The sequence below is a fragment of the Chenopodium album genome, chromosome 16 (assembly GCF_948465745.1).
Source record: "Chenopodium album chromosome 16, dcCheAlbu1.1, whole genome shotgun sequence".
Lineage (NCBI taxonomy): Eukaryota > Viridiplantae > Streptophyta > Magnoliopsida > Caryophyllales > Amaranthaceae > Chenopodium > Chenopodium album.
In genome coordinates, this window is record NC_137849.1 from 14,986,907 (window position 1) to 14,994,727 (window position 7,821).

The window sequence follows — 7,821 nt, forward strand, 5'->3', positions numbered from 1 at the left end:
CATATGCTTCACTTATTGGATCTATCATGTATGCTATGATAAGTACTAGTCCGGATATATCGTATGCTTTAAGCACTACGAGCCAATACCAATCAGACCCAAGAGAGGCGCATTGGACTGCGGCCAAGAATATCCTAAAGTACCTGAAAAGGAACAAGGATAAATTCCTGGTCTATGATGGGAGTAATGATTTGGTTGTTGAAGGTTACACTGACGCAAGCTTCTAAACAGACAGAGACGACTTCAAGTCGCAGTCAGGATATATATTCTGTCTAAATGGAAGAGCGTTTAGTTGGAAGAGTTCTAAGCAAAGCACAACAGTAGATTCTACAATTGAAGTCGAATACTTGGCAGCTTCTAAAGCGGCTAAAGAGTCAGTCTGGATTCGTAAGTTTGTTGGTGAACTTGATGTTGTACCCTCCATCAAGGGTCCAATAAACCTCTATTGTGACAACAATGGAGCTATTGCTCAGGCTAGAGAGCCAAGGGAACATCATAAAGTTAAACATGTCAAGAGGCAATTTCACATGATAAAGGAATGGAATTCCGAAGGTGAAATAAGAATTTGTAAGATTGGAACCGACGACAATGTAGCCGATCCATTCCCTAAACCTTTGCCTTAAGTGAAACACAACAAGCACGTTGAGGCAATGGGAATCAGGCACATTGGAGATTGGTTTTGTTTCCCTAGTTATGTGTTTTAATTAATTTTGGATATTTTAATGTAAAACACTATGTTAAACCATTTAGTTTTTGGAGTAATTCAATTTTATGCAATTTTGTCACTTCATTTCTATTTAATTGTGGTTTAGAATTAAATAATGAGTCCATTCAATGTTGAAATATATTCAAAATAGGGTATCAAGACAATGTCTTGGATAAAGAAACACCTATTAAGTGAACGTTGAATATTATAATCGAAAATTATCCTTAATAAAGGTCATTTAAATGTTAGGCGAATAATGACCACTTGAGATTAGTGTGTAGTATGATGTATAGCACCGTTTCTTGTGTTACAGGGACATGATTGTCATAAATCATTTGCACAGGTATTGGTTTAGAACAATACTGAATAAGACCTATGAGAATACTTTAAGAGATTAACAATCGTCATAAGTATGTTTCTCATTAGGAGTATCAAAACCTTTTTCCTCGACCATGAGTATTACAAGTTCTCTTGTTTGAGTACTAGTCCGTTTTGATGTCTGTCAAACGTTTGTCGTACATGGGGATTATAATAGCAACACTCGGGCGGCTAGGTCCTCTTAGTAAGAGAAGCTTACAGTACAAGACTGGGAATGTCCCCCTATTGAACAAATAGGGAACATGTCTTTGTTGTTTACAAGGCTTCTCGATGAACGAGACTGTGAAAATGCATGGCCGTGCTCAGACGAATTTTAAAAATTATCTTCTTATTAAAAGTCAAACTCGGATATCGAGAAACACTTTTGGACGTAATAAGGATGAAGAATAATCTTACCTTATAGTTCATGAAAAAACATTAAGTGACATAGGAAATAGGCTATACACAAACGCCGCACTTGTCCGGAAGGACAAGTGGGATATTGATAGGAATGGTGTCCTTTGAAAAAGTGTATTATTCCGATAGAGGGTTTGGAATTATTAGAAAGCTAATTATTCAGCAAGGTCAAGTGATTGGAATACCTAGTAAGAGGCCGCTTCCGATCAGTAATATTAATGTATAATTAATATTACAGCTTAATCTTAACTGAACCTTATGGGTCACACCCAACCAAGTAAACGATCCGTAACAACGAATTAGTCCGAAAGGAATTAATGAGTCATTAGAGTATTATGAACACAGACGTCGGATATCAAGCTAGGAGCGTCGAGACCGAGCGTCATGAGTCAAGTCGAATTGATAAGACGAAGAAACGGTAAAATCAAGTAATCAACAAATCAAAATATACGCCAAGCCTTGGTTTGGCCTAGCCAACCAAGGGCTAGGCTATGTGTGCTAGCAAGCCTCGGTCGCAAGCACAGCAGCCCTTAGGGTGCTGACTGGTGCTTGCTGGCCGAGCTCGCAAGCTAGCAAAGCAAGACGCAAGCAATGCGTGTTGTGCCTCACTAGAAAATGCTAACAAAGGCTGGGCTAGCAAACAGCGTATGCCGCGTCATCGCAAGGCCAGCAGCACGCAATTGCTAACTTGGCCTCGCGCATGGCCGCTGTAATTACGTGCCGCACCAGCTGGCTAGCAGCCAAAAAGGCGCGTGGGCCTCGCTGATGTATAGCAAGGCCTAGCAAAGCAGCTTGCTAGCATGCACGACATGCTTGCTGGGCCGAACATGCTTTAGGCTGGCCAACAGGCCCATCCAAGGGAGCCAGGTACCAGCGTGGCAGCCTTGGCGCCCAAGGTTGGCTGCGGCCAGCTGGTACGCGGCCATATGCCCGTGCCTTTTGTGAGGGGCGGTTAGCAAGGGAGCTTGGGGAGGAAGTAAATGGTCCCCTCCCCTTGTGGTCCTCACCTTCCCTTTTGCCATATGTTGACACTTATTAATTCTTAATTGCATTGCCTTTTTCTTTTAATTTAAATTAAAATGGAAAAAGGATATTTTACCAACTCTGTCACATTGATGGGAGATAGGAATGTTCATGGGATTTCTCTACAAATGCCAAGCTTTGAGATTTGAGAAAACTGACTTTAAGTTGAACTCAATAAGGCATCTCCTATTAAGTGAGAAAACCATTAAGTTCGTAATACTCCAAGTTCTTTTTGGTCTAGCCCCGGCTAAACTCCGGGGTAGGGAATGTACGGATCGTGCATGAGGGTGGACTTCGTAGGAGGTTCTCGCGCTTGTGAAACTAGCTTTTCAAGTACGAGCTCTTTAAGGAGCGAAGCACGCTACAAGGGTAAAATCGTCTTTCCTTTTCTCTTGTTAATTATGTTATTAATTATGTTAATATGCTTATGTTTAGTTGCTTTTATTTATGTGCGGGTCTTGGGGTCGGGTTTTGTTTTCTGCGTGGTATTGGACATCACGAAACCCAACAAATATAACGCCTAATAAGATAATTTGGACGACCGGTTTAGGATCCTTTTAATCTTGTTGTTTAATTAAAGTGATCACAATATTTTAAAATTATGTGTTGCATTAATATTCAACCAATTTAGCCTATTATTGGTTTGGAGCAAATTAAATCTTTGTTTGTATGGCATTGAGATCGCGGGAAATACTTTTCACAATAAGAATCGAGTAGTGGCTAATACAGGCGAATGTAACTCCATGACTCACTTCGTACCGTCATCCTCGATTCTCATTTCGTGGTTCCGAACTATATGGAGTTAGTAATCTCATGGATTATGAATGGGGTGTAACCTTCACGGGTAAACATGGGCATCGTGCGTGTCGGGCCGTGCCTGGGTGGGGCTCGTACCGTGCCATGCCGTGCCTGCTTCCCAGCCGGCTATGCCGTGCCGTGCCAATTTTTGGCACACCCCAGCCCACATGCCTAGCGGGCCGTGCCGTGCCAGGCAGCGGGCTTCCCCGGTATTTTTTTTGTATTTTTTTTATTTTTAAATGTATATGTATATATAAAAAAATCGATATATATATTTTTTTTGAACAACTTTAAAATTGAGTTTATATAAATAATTTTATTAATTTATGTTTATGTTTTCTTATTATTATATTACTCCGTATTATTTAACAAAAAACAACAATGTATATAATTAAAAAAAATTTACGAGTGCGATAAGCCGATAACACAAAAATTGATGAATAACTTATTTTATTATATGCCAGTACGATAAATCAATAATACGATAATTAATAATGACAATTAAAAATTGTACAATAATTGGAGAATAACTTCATTTTATTATACGGAATACGGCTAGTTTTAACGGCAATATTTGCACGGGCCGTGTTGTACCGAGCTGTGCCACGTCCCGTGCTGGTGGGCCGTGTCGGCGTGCCGTCCAACGGGCCGAAGGCCGTGCCGCCAGCCGTGCCCGTGCCGTACCTATGTTATGCCTATGCCAAATTTCAAAATATTTGTTCACGGCCCACAACTTGCACAGCCCATTCCCATCTTTATTCACGGGTCAATCGTTGTTGCCTATCGTTGTCCCTTAATGGTGGTTGCCTTAAATGATCCGTGAACGGTTTACAAGTTCCTTAAAAAATTGTTAGCAGCTCCCTACTTTCCTTGTCCCTAATCGTTGTCCCTAAGCGTATATGTCAATTCCCACTTTCTATGAGTGCCAAGCATATTCACCACATGCTAATGTAGGCGCGCTTCGAAGGACGCCTACAAGGGCGTAGCGGTTGATTTGTTGCGGGGATCTGCGAATTGGTGATTGCTGTTAGGTGCGAGTAGTGAATGCGTGCACTGAGAGGTGGCTGGGGTGGCTAGAAGGTGGTTGAACGGTGGTTTGACCCCACTAATAGAAATAGTAACGGTATAAGGCATCAGGTAGTGAAATTTAACAATTTGGGATTTGGGTGGTCACAAAGTAATTTTTCTTTTATAAACCGGTAGCAAATGTGAAACAAGGTGTTTTTCCTAGTAGCAAATGTCAAAATTTTCTTTAATAATAATAATAATAATAATAATAATAATAATAATAATAATAATAATAACAACAACAACTATAATAATAATAATAAAACAAATAATAATAATAATAGGTGGTAGTGTTTTGGGCTATTTTTGGACGAGTATTCTGGTCGTTTTACGCGTAGTTTTCAGTCGTGGATCTACTCTGTTTTCAGTCGTGTTTTTGGGTGCGTTTTTGGAGCGATTTTAGTACAATTTTCAAGCAACTTTTGGGTCAGTTTGGAGGGGTGTTTGCGGGCTATTTTCAAGCTGGTTTTCAGGCAATTTTTTGTCGATATTGAGGCAAAATTTCAGGTTGTTTCTGCGCGTGTTTTATGCTGTGTTTTGCTGCAGTTTCTGGTGCAGTTTTTGGTGCAGGTTTTGGGTGCAGTTTATGGTCTATTTCTGGTGCAATTTCCGGCGTTTTTCAAGTCAGTTTTCTGGCGTTTTGGCTCTAGTTTAAATCTAGTTGTGAACTGGTTTTTCTGGTCAATTTTTGGCCAATCGTTCTAGTGCGTTTTAGGTGGTGTTTTTGGTGTGTTTTGGGTGCAGTTTTCAGGCAGTTTTATAGGGGTTTAAGTGGCAGTTTCCAAGTCATTTTCTGGTCTCTTTAGAAGTTATTTGCAGCGTATGTCGGGTGCCGCTGTGAATTTTCATTGACCCTTTGTGGGTCTTAGTGGTTGTCAAGATGGGAGTGAAAATGGCCTTACTTGACGTTCTCTAATCAGGCATCTTAGTGATCGTCATTATTGTATCGGTGCGCGAGATATCACCCGACATTCTCTTACTTCTAATTTGGTTGTTTATACTGAGGCAGAAGTTACTTTTAGGCGTATGGGGATTTGGTTGTGTGGAGTTTGCTATAAATGCACACAGTACGTTCTAAGTGTCGTCATGGTAGGGGTGAGGATGTGTCACCCCCTGATGAAGGAGATGGTATAATTCGTTTTGTGCTTCATAATTTTACCAAGCCGCAAGCTCCTTCTTCTCCTGCTCGAATTGGACATGTGGATGGTTTGGTGCAAGTTCATAACGGTGATTTTGATGTGCCTCTCCTTGATTGTTTATTCTCTAAGGGGTTTCGGGTGTTAATTTTATCCCTTCCAAGTGTCGTTTGGGGTTTTCTCGGGTTCTGAAAGGTGCTCTTGATAAGGTGATCTCTAAGCCTAATGACATTTCTAATTGGGTCTCTTTGTTGGTGTTACCTCTTTTCATCGTTAAAATCTTTCGCCCGCGAAGTAGTCGTGAGTCTCGGTCTTCGGTAAGACGTCGACATCAGGAAGAGAGTATTTCCCGTGCAATTTGTTCTTGGAGTGTAGCGGGTGGTAATTTGTAGCTGGTGAGGGAAATTTTAGCAAAGGATTCTCCTACTTTGTCGGTGGTTGATGATGAGGACCTTGATTTGGAAGAGCGTAATTTTAAGTAGTTTCGTAGGAAGATTTGCGATGGCCATTTCACCGTTGCAGTTCGGGTTCTTTCTTCTTCAGGCGTTGCTCCTTATAATGACGCCACTCTTGCGGATTTACAATCAAAGCACCCTTCGTCTCCAGCTTCATCCTTGCCTGATATACTTGTTGATCACCTTCATCTCGTTACGATTTTTGCTGTTGTTTTTCATCGGATTAAGAGTTTCCCTCGTGGCACATCATGTGGTAAGGATGGTTTGCATGCTCAACGTCTTATGGATTGCTTGAGTGGTACAGTTGTGGCAGTCTCAGATGAGTTGGTTAACTCTATTACCGGGGTGGTTAATCTCTTTCTTGTTGGAAGATGTCCTATAGAATTAGGAGAGTACATTGCTAGTGCTCCTCTTACGCCACTTGTCAAGCCCGGTGGTGGTATTCGTCCTATTGTTGTGGGTACGGTTTGGCGATGTCTAGTTTTAAAGGTGGATGCCGTTATGGTTGGTCAGTCTTTAGGGAGTTACTTTGATGGCCTTCAATTTGGTGTTGGGGTTTCTTCAGGTGGTGAGGCAATTCTTCATGCAGTGAATCGGTTGATTGAGAACCGTGGTTCTGATGTTGGTCTTTCTATGTTTTTGATGGATTTTCAAAACGCCTTCAATCTAGTTGATCGTTCAGTCATGTTACGTGAGGTACGTCGCCGTTGTCTGGCATTTCGCGATGGGTTAAATTATGCTATTCTAATCCAACCAGATTGTATTATGGGGACCAAACCTTATGGTCGTCGTAAAGGGTGTAGCAGGGTGATCCCCTTGGTCCTTTGCTTTTTGCTTTGGTTTTACAGCCCCTGCTGTGAAAAATCAGAGAGACTTTTGATGTATGTCTCCAGGCTTGGTATTTGGATGACGGCACGATTATTGGTGACACGTTGGTGGTGGGGAAGGTTCTGTAGTTGATTATGGAGGAAGGGACTCGTTCTAGGTTAACTCTTAACATAGAAAAAACTGAACTTTTCTTACCTACAGAAGATCCTCGAAGCAGGCTTGTGGGTGTATTTCCACCTAATATTGCTCGACCTTTGCGTGGTGTTAAGTTGCTTGGTGGTCCCGCTAGTTCCGATTCTGGTTTTAGTGGTGATCTTGTGATGCAGAGGGTGACCAAGACCATTACCCTTATGGATAAGGTCGCTATACTGGATGATCATCAGTGTGAGCTGTTGTTACTCAGGGCATGTACCGGAGTTTCTAAACTCTACTTTGCATTGCGTACTGGTCCTCCTAGTACTTTTGAGGCGGCTCAACGCATTTTCAATGGGGCACTTCGTTCTTCCTTAGAGCGTATTGTTACTGCTTCGGGGGCTGGGGAGTTAGAAAAGGAAGTTGTTGCATTGCTGAAGCGAATCCAGAAGTTCCCGAAGACTCAGGACATTGGGGCACGTGTTGCAGCTCATATCTTCACTAGGATAGGATTTGCTATAGCTAGAGGAGGGGGGGCCCAGATTATATCTCGACTTCTACTAATTTTTTGTAGGTTGTATGACTTTGTCTATTTTTGAGATATAATAATAATAATAATAATAATAATAATAATAATAATAATAATAATGGTAATAATAATAATAATAATAATAATAATAATAATAATAAATAAATAAATAAATAAAATTAATTTTTTTGTAGGTGGTATTCAGCCTATTGTTGTGGGTATCGTTTGGAGGCGTCTGGTTTCTAAAAGTTGGGGCTGCTTTAATTGGTCCGCGTCTGGGAAGCTATCTAGGAGGTCTTCAGTTTGGTGTTGGGGTGCTGGTGGGTGGTGCGGCTATTCTTCATGCTGTTAATCGTTTGGTTAAGGCTTGTG